This window comes from Phyllostomus discolor, chromosome 4, assembly GCF_004126475.2.
Source record: "Phyllostomus discolor isolate MPI-MPIP mPhyDis1 chromosome 4, mPhyDis1.pri.v3, whole genome shotgun sequence".
In the NCBI taxonomy this organism is placed as follows: domain Eukaryota; kingdom Metazoa; phylum Chordata; class Mammalia; order Chiroptera; family Phyllostomidae; genus Phyllostomus; species Phyllostomus discolor.
In genome coordinates this window covers 101,686,527-101,706,879 of record NC_040906.2, presented here as the reverse complement: position 1 = coordinate 101,706,879, position 20,353 = coordinate 101,686,527, and the positions used below count along the sequence as shown (strand labels likewise).

The 20,353-nt window shown below is 39.1% G+C and overlaps 1 protein-coding gene across 4 annotated transcripts in view; it reads left to right on the top strand.

Annotated features, from left to right (window-relative positions):
• Positions 1–1,171: 1,171 nt before the first annotated feature.
• The window catches only part of MAP3K2 (mitogen-activated protein kinase kinase kinase 2), a 79,299-nt gene continuing 60,117 nt past the window's right edge, over positions 1,172–20,353 (top strand). For 2 of the 4 annotated variants that reach the window (XM_036023699.1, XM_028509970.2), the window contains exon 1: positions 1,172–1,305. The gene's annotated coding sequence lies outside the window, so the exon portion shown is untranslated. The remainder of the gene's footprint in view (positions 1,306–20,353) is intronic. The other 2 variants (XM_036023697.1, XM_036023696.1) reach the window with 2 other exon arrangements.

Below are 20,353 nucleotides of genomic sequence, written 5' to 3'. Positions count from 1 at the left end.
AGCCAGTTACAGAAGGACAAATACCGTATGATTTCACTCAGATGTGGAATCTAATGAACAGACTGAAGTGACAAGCAAAATAGAGACAGACCCATACCAGGATGATGCCTCACGGGGCCAAGAGTAGGGGTTGGAAAGATTCAGCAAAAAGGAAAAGGACTCAGGAACATGGACAAACTGTGGTGAATGCGGGGTGTGGGTAAAGGGGGTATAAGGGGACTAAATGGTAATGAAAATTTTAAATAAAATATTTTTTAAATTGAAAAACATTAAAAACAAAACAACAAAAGCCCTTTAGAAAAAGTCTGCAACTAGAACAAAAAATTAAGGGGCAGGTGGCTTTTCGCTTGCAAACGGCTTGCCATGAACTCAGCCGGTGGCACAATCTGCAGGCTCTGTACCTCCCAGCCAAGAGCGTGACCCACTTCGGGGCCTTTTCGAGATTTGATTTGAAATCTGGACGCGAAGCAATTCCGTAGAGGCCACGGACCTAGGTGCGGCGAGTGCGTAAGCTTCCGCGTGTGCGCGCTCTGCCCCGGAAAAGGTAACTGGGAGCAAATGGCAAGTGCCAGTGGTGGGGCCTACGCTTGAGCTGGGAATACCAGCCTTGCTGAGAGGGGAGGGACAAAGAGCGTGCGCAGGCGCGGGCACGCTTTCCTCGCCAGGTTCAGCGATCTTGCTTAGGCGCGCGGCCGTGCAGTCGTCTGGGCGGAGGCGGAGCGGGGGGTGGGGGGGGGGGGAGGGCGCCGGGCGCGCACAATTCAGTGGGTCGTGACGTTGCTGCGTTACGCACGACGTCACGGGTCCGTGAGTAGTGGCGGCTGGGCTGCCCTCCAAGGCAGCGCCTGAGTAGGGCGGTGCTGCTGTTGGGTGAGGCTTTCGGTGGTCTCTTGGCTCGCGAGGCGAAGACGAGGACGACTACCCGGAGATCCCGCACCCTCAGCCGAGGAGTCCCCACTCCCGCCCCTTTTTCGGCATCTGGCGGCGCCCTGCTTGCGGCTTCCTCTTTTCCTGCCCAGCTTCTCCCGGGCCCGAGGGGCGCCGAGTGGCCCCGGCTTCCCGCGACAGATTGCGTGCCCACCTCTCGGTTCGTTCGGGGCTGCACTTGAAGGAGGAACGGGCCTTGCCGCCCGGCCCGCGCTCGACTCCTAGCGTGCCCCTCCGGCCCCCGGGGCCCACGGCCTCCCCTGACCGGGTGGGGGGCGGGTGCGCGGTGACAGACCGTGCGGGTCGGAGGGGCAGGCTAAGAGGCCGGCGGGGGCCACTCTTCAGGCCTGCAGCTCCCCACGTCCCGCGGAACGGCCGGTAAGTGCCTCTGTCCGTCTGTCTGTGTGTCTGTGCGCGGGCGCGCGCGCGCAGACTGCTGGGTTGTGTAGCTGTCGGACACGTACTCTGCAGGGATGTTAGAAGAAAGATTGCAACTGGTTCCTGGGAGAAGCAAAAATGTTACATGCAGTAAGCGAAAAAGTGCCTGTCTTTGCACTGTCACATTATGGTAATCTATTGATCAGGGCTGATTTCACCTTCTCTCTTTACGGAATATTTATTTGCCCACCTAGCACTTACTGGGCGCCAGGGAGTTGTCTTGTATTGTCTCACTTCGTCTTCTTAGCCCAATGAGGTGGTACGTGTTTCCCATTTTACAGATTAACATATTGAGTGTCCGGTCCAGGAATTTGATCGAGGTCATGCAGCTGGTAATCTGGGAAGCTTTGATTGGAATACGATGTCTTTTCTACAGAACTGTATTTCTGCGTCTTTCAAAATAAATATTTAAGGAAAAAGAATACCTGGAGAGTTTCTTCCTGGAAGTAAATTCTAAATATATAGATAGATGTAGTTTACTTTCCCCTAACATAGACTGATGTGTTTTGTTGCAGCCTAGCCAAATCATTTCTTGGCTTAAGAGTAATGTTATTTTAAAAGATGGCTTCGACACCTTTAACCTTTTTTGCAGTAGGACTGAAGAGAAAGAAATTTACCCTCTTAAGAAATATATTTGGGAAAACTGCATGTTTTCTGAAAAGTTTAATTTTTCTTCTGCAGTTTATTCTTGATGCATACTGGGAACTTGCAGTTGGCTTATTTGCTTGATATTTCCTTATTGCAAAGTTTGCTATATTGTGGGACAGTAGCAACACACCTAGTAATTTGTGCATTGTCTTATGCAATATTTCTAAGTTGACTGTCAAAAATTTGAAGTGTAGAATATTGTACAAAGTTGTATTTTAATGGTGTGATTTTTTCCTTTTATTTATGTGTAGCCATCAATCAATGTTTATAAACAAACTGCCCATTCTCATTTTAGCATTGGCCTGTGCTATTTCTTTCATTGCAGTGAAAGAGATGCTTAGGTGATGCTTAGGTTCGCAGTCCTGCGCTCAATCCACTGAGCTACACCAGCCAGGGCTACATTTTTCTTTACAGAGGAAAATGTTGATTAATTGAGTAATTAATATAAATATAATAAATGTTGATTCTTTGAGTAATTGAAGCTTCATGCATAATTGCAAACGTTTAAAAAATCTATTAATGCACAATTATAGTACTGTATAATTTTCTCTAGGTTTAAGAAAATTTGTACTCGAATGTTCTTGTAAATGTTTGTAGAGAAAATACAAAATTAGAGAGTTAACGAGTAGATGGTTCATACATTGACTTGTTTGGTTAAAATATGAACATGTTGAGCCATGTTTAATTATGTTGAATATGATACCATTAAAGAATGGTTGTCTAGTCATACTCTCCATGTGCCTCTTTTGAGAGAACTAGCTGTTAAAGGCTTATCTCAAATAATGAGATTTCCAGGTACATTATAGACTCAATCTTTTAAGCAATGTTTTAGGTGGAGCTCTCATTCTTAGTTAACCTTATTGCTCCTGAAGGGGTAAACAATGTTTAACAGATGCTAAAAATGAAGTCATGTTTGGTTCTTGACAGTTCCCACAGCTTTCATTTCAGGTGGTTGTATTTTTTTCCCTTGTAAAATTGGCGCTCTCTAGCCTCCCCCTCTCCTTTATTATGAAGCAATTTCAGGCATACAGAAAATTGGTAATAGTGATGATCCATATGATGACCCTCTGGAGTCAACATTTGTTGCTATCTTGCCATATTTGCTTTATAAATATGTGTATAGTATTTTTGGCTTAATCATTTGAAACTACGCTGTAGAGGTCATGATACGTCATGCCTAAATATGTTAGCATGCCTCTTCAAAGATAAGGACATTTTTTTAGATATCCAAAATATCATTATTGTTGATTTTCTTAGTTAACATTTTATTATTGGAAATCAGTTAATAGTTCCTTACTGCTAATTCCTTAATATAATCTAATATTCATCCATATTTAAATCTCCCCATTTGTACTGAACATCTTTTATGGCTTTTTACAACCAACCCCACCAAGCCAGGATCCTGATGAAGGTTTATACACTGCATCTGGTTGTTAAATCTCTGATCTCTTCTAATCTAGAACAGTTTCACCTTCTCCCATGAAAAATACGAGTTTTTAAAGTGATCAAGCTAGTTGTCTCATACAATGAATCACACTCTTGATTTGTCTGATTTTTCTTTTCCCCTCATGATGTCATTTAAAGTGTTCCTCTTTTCCCCCTTTGTTAGCTAACTGTAAGGTAGGTTTAAAAGGTTGATTAGTTTCAAATTAAATCTTTTTGGGCAAGAATAACTACTAAGTGATGCTGTGTATTTCATACTGTTTCCCATCAGGAGACATATTAAGTCCAGTTATTTGTGATGCTGAATTTTATCACTTGGTTTTGGGGGTAAGGTATTTTTTTCTCTGCCGCAATTAGCATGTAATGTGTGGCACGATAAATTAGCATGGTAGTGCTGACCTCTTCTCCATTGAGCTCTTGTGTAATAGTTGTAGCATCTATTGCTGGTTCTTATAAGGCTAACTTTTGAATTTCAGTGTTAACAATTGTCTCTTGGTCTACAGATAGAAACAAAATCACAGGATTTTGTAAAGTATTCTGCGCAGCTGTATGTATTAATCAGATTCTGATTTTGTGGTTTTTAAGATTTTTAATTATGAATTTGAGATGTCTTCTGTTATGCATTAAAAAGAAAAAACCTGGCTTGAGAAGAATGGAAAACACATAATGCTTTTTTCATGTATTCTCACTCAAGGAATGTGTTTAAGGTTTTTTTAGCCAATATTTGTTGCACAGGAATAGCTAGAAGTATAATAAAGGAAGAGTGCATTTATTAAAAAACCCTTTGAGAAAACTGTCCATTTTCTGGTGTAATGGGAGTTACTGGATTAAGAGTCAGAAGATCTAAATTATAGTCCTAATCCTACCACTATGTGAAGTTCAAGAATTAGAAGTTTTGCCCTGGCCAGTGTGGCTCAGTGGTTGGAGTGTTGTCCTGTAACTGAAAGGTTGTGTGTTCGATTCTTGTCAGGGCACATACGTAGGTTGCTGTTGATCCCTGGTCCTTGCACGGGTTCCCAATCTGGGTGCATACGAAGGCAACTAATCGATGCTTCTCTCCCATCGATGTTTCTCTCTTTCCCTTCCTCTCTCTCTTTAAAAAAGTAAATGAAAATATCCTTGGGTAAGGATTGGGGAAAAAAAAAGAGCCCTGGCTTGTGTGGCTCAGCAGATTGAGCGCCAGCCCTTGAATCACAGGATTGCTGGTCGTATTCCCCAGTCAAGGCACATGCATAGGTTGCAGGCCAGGTCCCTAGTAGGGGGCACGTGAGAGGCAATCACACATTGATGTTTCCTTTTCTTCCCCCCTTCCCCTCTGTCTAAAAATAAAATAAATAAAATCTTAAAAAAAACCCAAAATTACAAGTTTTTTAAAACTTTGTTCTCATTTCATGGTGATTAAGTCAGTAAACGAATTTGATAATGAAATGTGTTGATTACATTTACAGGTGAACCTCATTTTAATTAAGCCAGATAGAAATAGATCAAATACAGTAATATAAAGTTTATTTCCCAATTAATTAACTGATACTTGGTAGATGATTTCTAAAAAAATTATTTATTTTTTGAGGGGAAGGGAGGGAGAAAGGACGAGAAGCATGGATCAGTTCCCTTTTGAAAGTGCCTCCACTGCAGGGAAGCAAATGGAACCCACAACCTAGGCATGTGCCGTGACCAGGAATCAAATGGGTGACCTTTAGCTTTTCTGGTAACGGCCATCCATCTGAGCCACACTGGTCAGGGCAGTAGGTGGTTGTTTTAAGTAAGGGTTCATAACAGGATTTACTTCAACACATTGTCTCATTAATAATAAGATTTAATTCATGAAACAGTTTACATGAAGTTTTTCCACACATCTTTTGTAAATTAGGATGGACTGTATATGTGGAAATAAAAAAGTTTTTTTCTTATTCTTAAGTGTTGTGTGAGGTATGTGTCTATACATGTACACACACACACAGCTATAAGAAATGTATTGGTATAACTTTGTCTTTTGTCTTGGATATCCCTGAGATTTGTTTGCAATATTGGTTGATTTCCTTTCTCATGGTGGTTAATTACATGATTTCTTTGTACCATCTCAAATTGTTGCCTTTATTATTACTAAATTCTTAGATTGTTTTTTAATTTTTTGGTTATGCTCTGTCTACCCAATTGACAGGAGAATAGGAATAGAATTTTGGGGGGTCCCTCCTGTAACTAGCACACTGCCTTTCTTAAACTGTGCTTGAGTGCTTTGTTTAAGATTCATAGTACCATAAATTTAAAAAGTACTATATGGATTATTTATCGACTTTGAAGTTATTTCTAAAGATAATTTTTACTACCATTTGTGTAGGTAGTCATTTAGTGTGGACTTTAATAAATAATAATGACAAATGAAAAGAATAGTTAAAGATGTGATTTTATCAGTATTCTTTCTATAATTTCCAAGTTAGGACACCTGGTGGCCACTACCTCAGGCCGAATGCCCTTAGACTACTTTGTACCTGCCTCTACAATTGTACTCACCACATTGCATGGCATCTTTCCTCCACTAGGAAATTAGCTCCTTAAGGGCAAGGAAGTATTTTGGTGATTTTTGTGCTCCAACACCTGCAACAATGCTTGGAGCCAAATGTTTTTGTTTTTAATTTTTTAAAAATATATTTTATCGATTACTCTATTACAATTATCCCATTTTTTTCACCCTTTTAATCCCTTCTGCCTGGTACCACACCCTACTCTCATTCCCCAACCTTAATTCATGTCCATGGGTCGTATATATAAGTTCTTTGGCTTCTCCATTTCCCATACTATTCTTAACACCGCCCCCCTCCTGCTGGCCCCTGGTCTGTTTATCTACCTACCAATTATGCTCCTTATTCCCTGTACCTTTTTCCCCATTCTCTCCCCTTCATCTCCCTGCTGAAAACCCTCCACGTGATCTCTATTTCTGAGTCTGTTCCTATTCTAGTTGTTTGCTTAGTTTGTTTTTGTTTTTGGTTCAGCTGATAGTTGTGAGTTTGTTGTCATTTTACTGTTCATATTTTTGATCATCTTCTTTTTCTTAGAGAAGTCCCTTTAACGTTTCATATAATAAGGGCTTGGTGCTGATGAACTCCTTTAACTTAACCTTATCTGGGAAGCACTTTATTTGCTCTCCAATTCTAAATGATAGCTTTGCTGGATAGAGTAACCTTGGATGTAAGTCCTTCCTTGCCTTTCATGACTTGGAATACTTCTTTCCAGCCCCTTCTGGCCTGCAAGGTTTCTTTTGAGAACTCTTTGTAGATAACTGTCTCCTTTCCTCCTGCTACTTTTAAGATTCTCTCCTTCTCTTTAATCTTGGGTAATGTAATGATAATGTGCCTTGGTGTGTGCTTCCTTGGGTCCAACTATTTTGGGACTCTTCTGAGCTTCCCGGACTTTCTGGAAGTCTGTTTCCTTTGCCAGATTGGTGAAGTTTTCCTTCATTATTTGTTCAAATAAGTTTTCAATTTCTTGCTCTTTCTCTTCTTCTGGCACCCCTATGATTTGGATGTTGGAACATTTAAAGTTATCCCAGAGGTTCCTAAGCCTTTCCTCACTTTTTTTGAATTCTTGTTTCTTCATTCTGTTTTGGTTTGAATGTTTATTTCTTCCTTCTTGTCCAAACTGTTGATATGAGTCCCAGTTTCCTTCCTGTCACTGTTGGTTCCCTGAATATTTTGCTTCATTTCACTTTTCATAGCCTTCACTTTTTCCTCTATTTGGTGACCATATTCAACCATTTCTGTGAGCATCTTGATTATCAGTGTTTTGAACTCTACATCTGATTGGTTGGCTATCTCTTCATGGCATAGTTGTATTTTTTTTGAGCTTTGATCTGTTCTTTCATTTGGGCCATATTTTTTTTTTTGTCTCTGCCACTGTTATGTAGTAAGGGGCAGAGCCTTAGGTATTTGCCAGGGTGGGGCAACCCTCTTTGTTGCATTGTGGTGCTGTATGGGGGGGCGGGAGTTGGAGGGGAAACACTGCCACTTGCTCAGCTCTCTGCCATCTTTCAGTCACTTCCTCCGCTACCCACAAGGAAATTGAGCCCATGTGATGCTGATTCCTGGGTGCGTGGTTTTGTGTACATTCTAGGACCTTGTGGGTCTCTCCAGCAAACTCTTCTTTGAGGCTGGGAGTCTCTCCCATCACCTGAACCCCCACAGGGTTTTTCAGTCAGAGGTTTTGAGGCTTAATTTCCCTGCAACCCTGGGTTGTGCAGTCTGTGTCACTCCCCAGTTGTTCCTCCCAGTTTATCCACATGCAAATGTGGGACTGCCCAGTCTGCCAGTGCCGCCTTGCCATGCGTCCTCTGCTTCCTAGCTGCCCATCTCCACCTCTCCTACTAGTCTGGATGAATGTTTCTTCTTTAACTCCTTGATTGTCAGACTTCCATATGGTTCGATTTTTGGCAATTCTGGTTATTTTTTGTTTTTAAACTTGTTCTTTTTGGTTATGCAAGGAGGCAAAGTGTATCTACCTATGCCTCTATCTTGGACCGAAATAGCAGCCAAATGTTTAACTGGAGAACTGATAAACAGAAGGGACCTTCCTTTACAGTGTTCTAAAATTCTTAAAAGGTGATCCCTACTGAATCACTGATGATTTACAAAATTAAAAAAACTTACTGGTGTACTTTGTTCTCTCTGGGTATAATTTATTTTATTTAGCAAATTTAAAACAATTTCTACATTCTACATACTGCTTTAAATATTACTTTGAATATACTCATTTAACCATTATTAGCAACCCAATGAATTAGTTACTACTATTATACTCATATTGCAGATGAGGGAACTGGAACACGGAGACGATAAGTAACCTGCCCATGTTCACATTTCTTGTGTGTGATATAGGTGGGACTTGAATTCAGGCAGGCAGTCTGGCTGTAGAATCTATGTTCTGAACAGTTGCACCATGCAGTCTCTCTGCTTTTTCGGGGCAACCAGAAAATTTGATTTGCGTTACCAAAGTAATATTACCATTCATGGAGTACCTACTCCACGTGTGTATTTGAGTGGGGAGAGCAGTTCCAGAAGGCCTTGAAGATGAGGCAACAGTTGAACTAAGTTAACTAAATTAGCAAACCCTGCACATTAACTGATCGTGATTATATTTATTGGGAAAAAATACAGAAAAGATAAGGAAAAAAATAAAAGTAGTTAGCAGTTAAGAGTATGAAGTTGGGAGTCAGATCTGAATGTGAGTCCCAGCTCTGCTGTTTAACCTCTCTAAGCCTCGTTTTCCTTACCTATAAAATAGAGATAATTGTATCTAACTTACAGATTTTTATGAGGCTTAAATGAGATAAATATATTTAATATGTACATAGCATATAAGTGTTCGGAAAACATTATCAGTTATTACAGAAATCTCATGTAGTCTATACAGGTGTAAACCAAAATTAATTTTTGACTGAAATGAAAATAAAAAGCATCAATTTGAACAAAAGGATTTGCAGCCTAGGATACAGATTCAGGTGGCAACCTAAATTGTTCCACTGAGACAAAGGGGAGGCCACCTTTTATAGTGAAAGTTTCTGCCTAGGTTCCCAATTAGGTCTGTTGTATGTAAATGAGGTATCCAAGTTGTGTAGTTCTCATTAGACAGAGCAGGTCTTGGTCTGTTCATAGAAGGGTGAAATCAGAGTTTCCCTGCAGTGGTTGACTTAGATGGCATAAACAAATGGGCATAGTGTGGGAAGCTGAGGGTTCAGTGTGAGGTTCATCCTGGTATGGAGTAAGTATGTGAAAAGCCCCTGTCAGTAGTTGGCCACTAGGCTCTTATTCATAAAATGTGGGCCTTCTATTGATCATAGACAGTTCATCTTGGCAGATAAATTCTTTCTTGTGGTTCCCATCCAGTTTCTATAAAAGGTTTTTATAGAAGGGGTCTGTATTTCTCCCTTCTACAGAAACCTGTTGGTAGATAGCATTGATGATCACTCAGGTTTGTTTCTTAGGTGTGTATTGTTCCATGTTGATACTGGAGTAGTTTGGCTACCTGCTACAGGTTAATTTAGTCCCCTGGTACTTCTGAGGTTGGGCTATAGCCAGTAGAACGTCTAGGGTCACCTACCTATTTAAGATGTTCATCAGGTACCTGTTAAATCTGGAAGGTTTTTGAGGCAGATTTTGTCATGAGGCATTGGATTAATGAGGCTTTAGCAAGACCTTTCAACATTGTCCTGTAAATCTCTGGAATAAACAGTATAAAAGAAGTTGGAAAAAGTAGAACAGGAATTAATTCTGCAAACATTAGGTAAATCAAGAGCAGTTGGCAAAAGACAATTAGACTTATGAGTCTAGTTACCCTGTATCTTCTTGATCCAGATTTATATTCAAACAATTTATTTATAGCATGAAGAGAGTTCAAATCATTGTAAGTTAGAGGGGGTAGTGACTTGGAGTATCATTTCTATTCTTTGTGCAATCATCAACTTGAGTCTTTATAGGGGATTTTAAGCACCTGGTTTATTCAGAACAACAGCTTGACAGTGAGGTACATTAAACAAATTGGGACAATGGTGAGTAGTACAATTTGCAGTCCAGACTTTAAGACAGTGCTGAGCTCAGTTGGGAGTCAACTAAAAAATATCAGAAAACTTAAGCCTTAACCAGCTAGTGGTACTCATCATAGAAGTGGAATGATCCTTAAGAGACTCTATGAGTTTAAAGCTTGGTGGTTTTTAATTCTGCCTGGAAAGAGATATTTAACCAGGTACAGCAAGAGGTATTAGGTATGGCACAAAACTCGTCAGGCTGCAAGCAGATAATCTAAGGCAGCTACTTCATCAAGGTCTACTCAAGCCAGGAGGCCTGAAGATCTTTGAGCTCCATAGCTGTAGCAGCTGAGCAGGCTATTCTGTTACTGTTCAGGTTTGGTTTTACATTACACCTAATTGAGCAGTGCCAAAGCTAGTCCATGAGCCTATAGTTCTAAGGAAGCAGTTGTTCTCATATTAATCTCAAAATTCTACTTGCAGTCATGTTGGAATGATCAAGATTCAGTGATATCTGGGAAGAGTTTAAGGAAGTGGGCCTGATGGAAATCAGGAGCTAAAAAACAAGCAAACAAAAAACCCCAACCCATAGTCTTACATGCTTTCTTGTCTTTAAATGTCATAGTCTTGATGACATTTAAAATTGTACAACTAGGTTTATTGCCACATACATAAGATAGTATAGGAATTAGAAAGTACTAACATCCACAGAAGCACTAGAATCACACTCAGATTTACAAAGAGACATTATTTATTTATATATAACTAACTGCAAAATTTGTAATGGTTTATAGAACAAGAACAAAATCCTTATGAACATAGTACTAAAGTGTGTCAGCTTATATCAGTTAAGCAAGCAACTCACATTTATAAGGGTAAAGACCCATACTTTCAGGGGCAGCAAAGGAACAATTCAATTTATCTTTAATTTTTACACATTCCCATGAGTCTGATACTACTTTCATTGTAATGTTTAGTCTAAGGTAGACCAAAAGACCCAATGAATCAAACTTGCTAGGTTCCAGAATGTTGCTGGTTTGTACAAGAATTCTGTTTACCAGAAAGTCATGTTGAAACATTTTCTCAATCAACAATGGAGAAGTTAAGACCAGCTGCCGTTGAAGACAGACTCTTCCTCATCAGATAATAGTTTGATCGTTTCTACCAAATTCAAATTTCTTAGTAAATAGGATCAGGTCTCATTTGTCTTCTGTATTCTCTATAGCATCTACTAAAGTGTCGTTGACATGAGTACCATTTGGTGGATGTTACCTAGAAAAGGATTTTTCTGTGTGTGTGTGTGTGCCTCAGAAAACATGGTTTTATCAAATGGCACACTTTAACTTCAATAACACAATTTATAGACTCATTAACTTTTAAAATTATATTAAATGTAGTCCATACTAATAGGTTTTTAAAAAAAATGTTAGGCTTATTTTTTCTGACATTACTTAAAATGCATTATACTTAAATATTAGCATGAGGTAGAAGACAAGGAACTCACAAGGGAAGTAATCTTCAAAATACTGAACTTTATTCAATACAGTTAACCCTGAAAGTAAGGTAAGAAGTTATATTCTTAACTTGGCAGACTGACTTCTGTTCAGATATTGTTACAGAACAAACAAGGGGGGCTGGGACAATATACTATTATTGAAAAAAAAAGCCCCCAGGTCTATCATGTCTGCCGCCAGAGGAAAGATGACTCTCAATGCCAGAGATTTGTGAAAAGGAAAGGAAATGTTTATTTAATGCTATACTAACTTAAAGTAGTGACCTAATGTCTTTATCAAAAATCCCAAAGTCCCTTAAAACACCCACAAACAGACACAGTCCTTCCTTCCCCCTTTGCCCAGTCCAGAGTACCGTATCTCAGGAAAGGAAATAGAAGTCCATGGCTCAGACAGCCCTCTGGTTATTCCCAGTTAGTACTCCATCTCGACTGGGAGACCTCCCTGGGTTCCCGGCACCCTCAGCTGTGTCGCCGGGATCTCTACTAAAACCAGGTGGTGGTTCCCTCTTCTAAAGCTGCGGGGATCCCCACTCAGCCAAAACCGTGTGCTTCTTCCCCTGCACAGTGGCTGCAAGGGTGGGGGGGTTGCCACTCTGCCAAAGCCGAGTGGCAGTTCCTTGCTAAAGCCGCATGGTGATTCTCTCTCTCAGGGCTGCGGGAGTCTCCACTCTGTCAAGGCCCCGTGGTTCTCCTCTCAATGGCTGCCGTGTCTGGGTTTAAATCCCCGCGCCAATCTTCCTCTGCAGCCCCATTTCCAACTCCTCCTACAATTGGCTACAGATGCCAGCACTCATATCCTTCCAGCTTTTCTGGTCGCCATCGTGGGTCTGGGCAGATGTGACCCCATGTCATGGAGCCAGTCTTCTCCAAGCTCCCATGGAGGTGCTGTAACTCGGGGACCTGCCCCCCAGTTATGCCTCGGTGGGGTAGTTACTTCCATTTCCCTGGCTCAGAGCATGGCCACAGCTATTTAACATATCTAAGCTACCGGCCAAAGGCTATAGGTATGTTAAATAACCACACCAGAGGTTAACTACAAGGCTGTTGCTCTGTGAAACAGCTCTCAAAGGCCCTGCTCCATGTGTTCCTTCCCCCAACCCACACCTGGCAGGGAAGGGGTGAAGACATCTTAAAATCTCCTGGACACCTTAAGTTCTGGACCCCATTTCAAATGCCCATTTGGGGTCCCCCCTCTTGGCTGCACCCTGTAACAATATTACTTCTGTCGGAAAGAAATTTTCTTATATTTGAAATTACCTCTTTTCAGTTGAAAATATTGAAAAAAAGACAGTACACATCCTAAATTTTTCATAAAGATTATACACAACAGTTTTTCTTAGCCATCATCAGTTTTATCTTACCATGTTGCTCTAAATCACCTCAATTGAAATAACAGGTATTTTCCACTTGAATAACTGAACAAATAATATATGAGTTGAAATTTTTTCTAGCAAGATAAAAGAAATGATTCACATTAAAAATGATGTACCTTTCAAGTCCTGGCTGGTGTGGCTCAGTTGGTTGGAGCACTGAAAGGTTGCGGTTTGATTCCCAGTCAGGACACATACCTAAGTTGTGGGTTCGATCCCCAGTCTTGGCATGTATAGGAGGCAACCACTTATTGCTTGTCTCTTGCATTGATATTTCTCTCTCCCCTGTCTTCCTTTCCCCTTTCTCTTTCTCTAAAAGCAATCAAAAAATGTCTTCAGATGAGGGTTAAAAAAATTTATGTACCTTTCATACATTAGCAGCACTTCATTCTACCAGGACATTCAAATTTGGCTTCATTGACTTACCAGAACCAAAGAAAAATACATATGGGTCCAAAACAGCTCCTTATACAAGAGAAATGCAAAGATAAATTCTTTTAAATAACTCACAGGGTCTCAATTAAGGCAGGTTTGTATATTCCTCAATGTAGTCATAGGGTTTTTGATAATGATTTTGTAAGGAGACAGTTGATATTTATCAAAGGGAATAGGTCTCAGGTTAAGCAATACCAGGTTTTGGGCCAGGGCACATGAAAGGATTCAACAAGTTTCACCATTTGAATTTTGTCTGTCTTGCTGGTTTGTTTTACAAAACCAGAGGACTGGGAATAAGTGCAACAGAAATGCTGCAATATTGGTCAAATTTTGTATACCTTGTGTAGAATTTGTCTTGTAAAGTGGGTCTCCGAATTTCTGTGGGGCTCTGGAGGGATTTTTCCAGCAGGGAAAATTCTTTCTTGAGGTATTTTAGTAACTGCTGTCTCTGTGGCCCTTCCACATGGGGATGCTTCTGCCTTATGAGAATAAATACAAATCATCACTAGTACATTGCTATCCTTGGAAAGGGGGCAGTTGGACAAAACCCATTCCAAACCTCAAGCAAGCCATTAGTTTCATTTCCCCTTTTTGTAAAGAGATTTCTGTACTTTAGTTATCCATTTAATTGTGGTAACAAAGACTTTACAAGCAGTTACCAATGGTTAGGAGCAAAATTTAGCTTTTTTAAAATTAAGATTTGTTTTACCTAAGCAATAAAAGACCTGATAATGCAGAGCACAGGACACAATTTTAGTAAGACAGTAAGACATAAAACCTTTTCTTTTATAGTTTCTTATTAAGGGCATACCAATAGTACAGGAAAACATTGTCCTTTTAACACAGAAGGAACTAACTTTGCATCAGTTGTGATATTTAATTTCAATTAAGTTCATTTTAATCACATTTTGCTTGAGTACACATCAAATTCCTTTCTCAGGATTTCTTTTCCACCCTTCTGCACCTTTCCTTGTCCCTTTTAGTTTGGTTAATTCTAAATGAGCAAGAAGAGACAATTTGATTAGGATAAACCATTTTCTTTTAATTCTTTAAAAAATGCATTTCTGTCCCTTATACCTTCTTTTACTGAAAACACATTATTTCCTGCCATATTAATTAGAATTCTTACACCTTAGAAACCTTAATTTCTAATGGTAACTAAAAAGTAAGCAATCAGCATTCTTAGATTGGTCAATTTATGAATACATTTCATATCCTCTAGAAATATAGGTCTTTTACTGGCAAATATATTTTATACTTTTTAGAAATATACTTCTTCAACAAAGTATAAAACATTTTCATTAACAGCCAAATTTAGCTTTTAGTTTTTCTGTAATAAGTCAAAAGTAGACTTATTTAACAGGTAGTGTTTCCCAATTTGGAAATGATTTAAATATTTAATGCATTTAACCTGACTCATCATTGAACTTAACTGGGCAAAACTTTCAAGTTACCAAAATATTTTGGGAAACTATTTTTAAGTCTACATGCCATACCTGCAATATACATCAATATACGTGCATAAACACACAGACACAGAGATTTCCTAGTTTTCATTTTAAAGTGCTAGCTTTTGTATCTGAGATAAAACAGTACAATACTCAAAAGAAAAACTGGATGCAAATTATGTTGGTCACAGATGGACTAAGTTAATGTTTTGCTCATATGGATGAAGTTTGCATGCTGTAAGGATTTCTTTTTAAAAATATTTTAAATTATTTTATTGTTGTTCAATTACAGGTGTCTGCATTTACCCCCCATTACTCCCCCTCTACCCCAGCCAAACCCACCTCTCTCCCTTGCTTCCACCCCCACTTGGTTTTGTCTATGTGTCCCTTGTAGTAGTTTGTGAAAACCATTCCCCCATCCTCCATTATCCCCTTCCACCTCCCCTCTTGTTACTGTCAGATTGTTCTTAATTTCAGTGTCTCTAGTTATATTTTGCTTGCTTGTTTGTTTTGTTGATTACGTTCCACTTAAAGGTGAGATCATATGGTATTTGTCTTTCACTGCCTGGCTTATTTCACTTAGCATAATGCTCTCCAGTTTCATCCATGCTGTTGCAAAGGATAGAAGCTCCTTCTTTCTGCTGCATAGTATTCCATTGTGTAAATATAGCACAGTTTTTGATCCACTCATTTACTGATGGGCACTTAGGTTGCTTCCAGCACTTGGCTATTGTAAATTGTGCTGCTATGAACATTGAGGTGCATAGGTTGTTTTAAATTGGTGTTTCAGGGTTCTTAGAATGTAATCCCAACAGTGGTATTGCTGGGTCAAAGCAGTTCCATTTTTCGTTTTCTGAGAAAATTCCATACTGTTTTCCACAGTGGCTGCAGAAAATTCCATACTGTTTTCCACAGTGGCTGCAGCAGTCTGTATTCCTACCAACAGTGCACTAGGCTTCCCCTTTCTCCACATCCTCTCCAACACTTGTTTGTTGATTTGTTTATGATGGCCATTCTCACCCGTGTGAAGTGATATCTCCTTGTGGTTTTAATTTGCATCTCTCTGATGGCTAGTGATGCTGAACATCTTTTCATATGTCTCTGGGCCCTCTATATGTCTGCCTTGGAGAAGTGTCTGTTCAGGTCTTTTGCCCACTTTTTAATTGGGTTGTTTGTCTTTCTGGAGTGGAGTCATGTGAGTTCTTTGTATATTTTGGAGCTCAAACCCTTGCCCTAGGTGTCATTGGCAAATATGTTTCCCCGCATAGTTGTTTCTCTTTTAATTTTAATGCTGTTTTCTTTAGCTATGCAGAAGCTTTTCAATTTGATGAGGTCCCATTTGTCTATTCTTTCCTTTATGTCCCTTGCTCTAGGAGGCATAACAGTGAAAATATTGCCATGTGGAATATCTGAGATTTTCCTGCCTATGTTCTCCTCTAGGAATTTTATGGTGTCACAACTTGTATTTAAGTCTTTTATCCACCTTGAATTTATTTTTATGTATGGTATAAGTTGGTAATCGAGTTTAATTTTTTTGCATGTAGCTGTCCAGGTTTCCCAACATCATTTGTTGAAGTTGATATTTTTACTCTATTTTATGCTTCTGTCCCCTTTGTTAAGTATTAATTGACCATAGAGACTCGGGTTTATTTCCTGGCTGTCTGTTCTGTTCCAGTGGTCTATGTGTCTGTTCTTATGCCAGTACTATACTGTTAGATCAAAGGGATTTAATTGATACCTTCAGAACATTTCATCCCAAAGTATCAGGATATACAAACCTTCCAAGTGCATATGGAATGATTTCTAAGATAGACCACATGTATGGACAAAAACCAAGTCTCAATAAATTTAAGAAGATTGAAATCTTATTAAACATCTTCTTTGACCATAATGCTATGAAACTAGAGATCCTCTGAAGAACACTGAAAAACAGCCCTGGCTGGTGTGGCTCAGTGGATTGAGCACTGGCCTGTGAATCACACAGGTGCTGGTTTGATTCCCTGTCAGGGCACATGCCTGGGTCTCAGGCTAGGTCCCCAGTAGGGGGTGTGAGAGAGGCAGCTGCACACTGATGTTTCTCTCCCTCTCTCTCCCTCCCTTCCCCTTTCTGTAAAATAAATAAAATAAAATCTTAAAAAAAAAAAGAACACTGAATAACACGCAAAGGCTTGGAAGCTAAATAACATATTATTAAACAATGAATGGATCGACAATGAGACCAAAGAAGAAATCAGAAGATACTTTGAAAGAAATGAAAATGAGGGCACAACATGCCAAAATATGTGGGACACTGGGAAAGCAATCCTAATATGGAAATTCATAGCATTGCAGGTCAAAAAAACAAGAAAAAAGCTCAAATAAATGATGTTACTTCACAGTTAAAGGGACTTGAAAAAGAACAACAAACAAAGCCCAAAGGAAGTAGAAGAAAGGAAATATATAATAAAGATCTGAGCAGAAATAAACAAAAGTGTAAAAAATTATACCAAAAAAAAAAAACCCCAGAAACAAAAACCAATGAATCCAAGAGCTGGTTCTTTGAAAAGGTAAGTAAGATGGACAAATCTTTAACCAGAGTCATCAAGCAAAAAAAGAGAGAGGAATCAAATAAATAAAATCAGAAATGAAAGAGAAGTAACAACTGACAAAAGAAATACAAAGTACTGTAAGAAAATATAATACAAAGTACTGTTGGAACAATTATGTGCCAACAAACTGGGCAGCCTGGATGAAGTGGATTAATTCCTAGAAATATAACAATCTTCCAAAAATAAATCAGGAAGATTCAGGGAATCAGAATAGACAGATTACACCTAATGAAATTGAAGCAGTAATCAAAAAACTCCCAACAACTAAAAGCCATGGCTGGGCAGTATGGCTTCAAAGGTTAATATTACCAAACATTCTGAGGAAAACTAACACCTCTCTTGCTCAAACTATTTCTTAAAATTGAAGAAGAAGGAAGGCTCTCAAATTTATTTTATGAGGCCAGCATTATCCTAATTCTAAAACGAGATAAAGATGCTACAAAGAAAGAAAATTACAGGCCAATATCCCTGATGAATGTAGATGCTAAAATCCTCAAAATATTAGTAAAATGAGTAATGCATCTAAAAGATCGTGTACCATGATTAAGTGTGATTTACTCTGGGAATGCAAGTTTGGTACAACATTCGTAAATCAAAAAATGTGATCACCATATAAACAAAATGAAGTATAAAAACCACGTTATCATATCAATAAATGCAGAAAAAGCTTTTGATGAAATCCAGCACCCATTCATGATAAAAACTCTCAGCAAAGTGGGAATAGAGGGAACATACTTAAACATAATAAAGGTCATATATGACAAGCCCATTGCCAGCTTCATACTCAGTGGGCAAAAACTACAAGCATCCCCCTTAAGATCAGGAACAAGACAGGGATGTCCATTTTCTCCTCTTTTATTCAACATAGTACTAGAAATGCTAGTCACAGCAGGCAGACAAGAAGAAGAAATAAAAGGCATCCACATTGGTTAGGAAGAGGTAAAAGTGTCTTCATTTGCAGATGAAATGATACTGTACATAGAGAGGCTGAAAGATTCCACCAAGAAACTACTAGAACTGATAAATGAATTCAGCAGAGTAGTAGGATACAAAATTAGTATCTAGAAATCAGTTGCACTTTTATATGCCAATAGCGAAATAATGAAAGGGGAATTAAGAAAATAATCCCATGCACAATTGCTTCAAAAAGAATTAAATACCCAGGAATAAACCTAACCAAGGATGTAAAAGACTTCTACTAGGGAACTTACAAGACACTGAAGAAAGATATTGAAGAAGATACAAATAAGTGGAAGCACATACCCTGTTTATGGATAGGAAGAATTAGCTACATTAAAATGTCTGTACTACCCAAAGCAATGTATAGATTCAACTCAATTCTTACCAAATTCCAATGGTATATTTCACAGAACTAGAAGAAATATTTCAAAAATTTATATGAAGCCACAGCAGGCCCTGCATAGCAACAGTGTTCCTGAAAAAGAAGAGCAAAGTTGGAGGAATTATGCTACCTAATATCAAGCTATACTACAAGACCGTAGTAATTCAAAGAGCCTGGTATTGGCATAAAAACAGACTCATAGGTCAGTGAAACAAAATAGAGAGCCCAGAAATAAACACACACCTTTATAGTCAGTTAATATTGACAGAGGAAGCAAGCACATACAATGGGCTAAAGAGAGTTTATTCGATAAATGTTGGGAAAATTGGTCAGATAACATGCAGAAAAATGAAGCTAGACAAATGAACCTCCTAACACCACAGCCAAGAATAAACTCAAAATGGATTATAGACTTAAATATGAGACCCCAAACCATACAAGTCAGAAGAAAACATAGGCAGCAAAATCTTAGACATTGCCTGTAGAAATTTTTTTATCAGCTATATCTCCCCAGGCTAAAGAAACTAAAGAAAAAAATAAACAAATAGGACTGCATCAAACTAAAAAGTTTTTGCACAGCAAAGCAAATCATCAACAAGACAAAAAGACAACCCACAGAATGGAAGAACATATTCACCTATATATCTGATAAGGGGTTAATATCCAAAATTTATAAAGTACTTACAAAACTGAACACCAAAAAGCCAAACAACCCAATTAAAACATGGACAAAGGAACTGAATGGACACTTCTTAAAAGAGGACATACAAGTTCCCTCAAAGATGAAGGTGTAGGTAGAAACCCTTTGCTTCCTCACACAACCAAAAGGAGGATAATAGCCAATTTAAAATCAATAAACAATCAAAAGCTTCAGAAAATCAAAGTGCATGGAACTCCAACAATCAAGGAATTAAAGGAAAAAAATCAACGAGAACAACCAGATTGGTAAGGTGGCAGACAGTGAGGTGGCTTGAGGGGTGGGGCTGGCTGCGAGCTCAGTGGACTGCATGGGAGTAGCTGACTTAAGGGGAAAACTGACACTCAGAGTTGACTGTGGGCTTAGGTTGGTGTTGCTGCACAATGAGAGTTTCTCCCAGTCTAACACGAGAGTTCCTTGAATAGTGTTCTAGAGACAAGCAGGTGAGTTGCACTGTTCCCTCTCTGGCCCCTCCCGCACAGGCAGCGCCCCAGCGCAGCAAAGAGGGTTGCCATGCCTGGATGAATAACTAAGGCCCTTCCCCCTTATAACTTACCAGCTGTGCCAAGACAAAGAAATATGGCCCAAATGAAAGAACAGAACTTCAGAATTAAGAGATGAAGAGAGTGCCAACATAGCTGATGGAGAGTTTAAAGCCCTGGTAATCAAAATGCTCACAGAATTGATTGAGCTGGGTCGAAAAATGAAATAACAAATGAAAGATACCCAAAAAGAAATAAAGCAAAATATTCAGGGGACCAACAGTGACAGGAGGAAAACCAGGATTCAGAGCAACAATTTGGAATAAAAGGAAGAAATAAACATCTAACTGGATTAGAATGAAAAAACAAGAATCCAAAAAAATGAAGAGAGGCTGAGGATTCTCTGGGACAACCTGAAATGTTCCAATATCCGAATTATCGGGGTACCAGAAGGAGAAGAACAAGAGCAAGAAATTGAAAACTTATTTGAACAAATAATGAAGGAAAA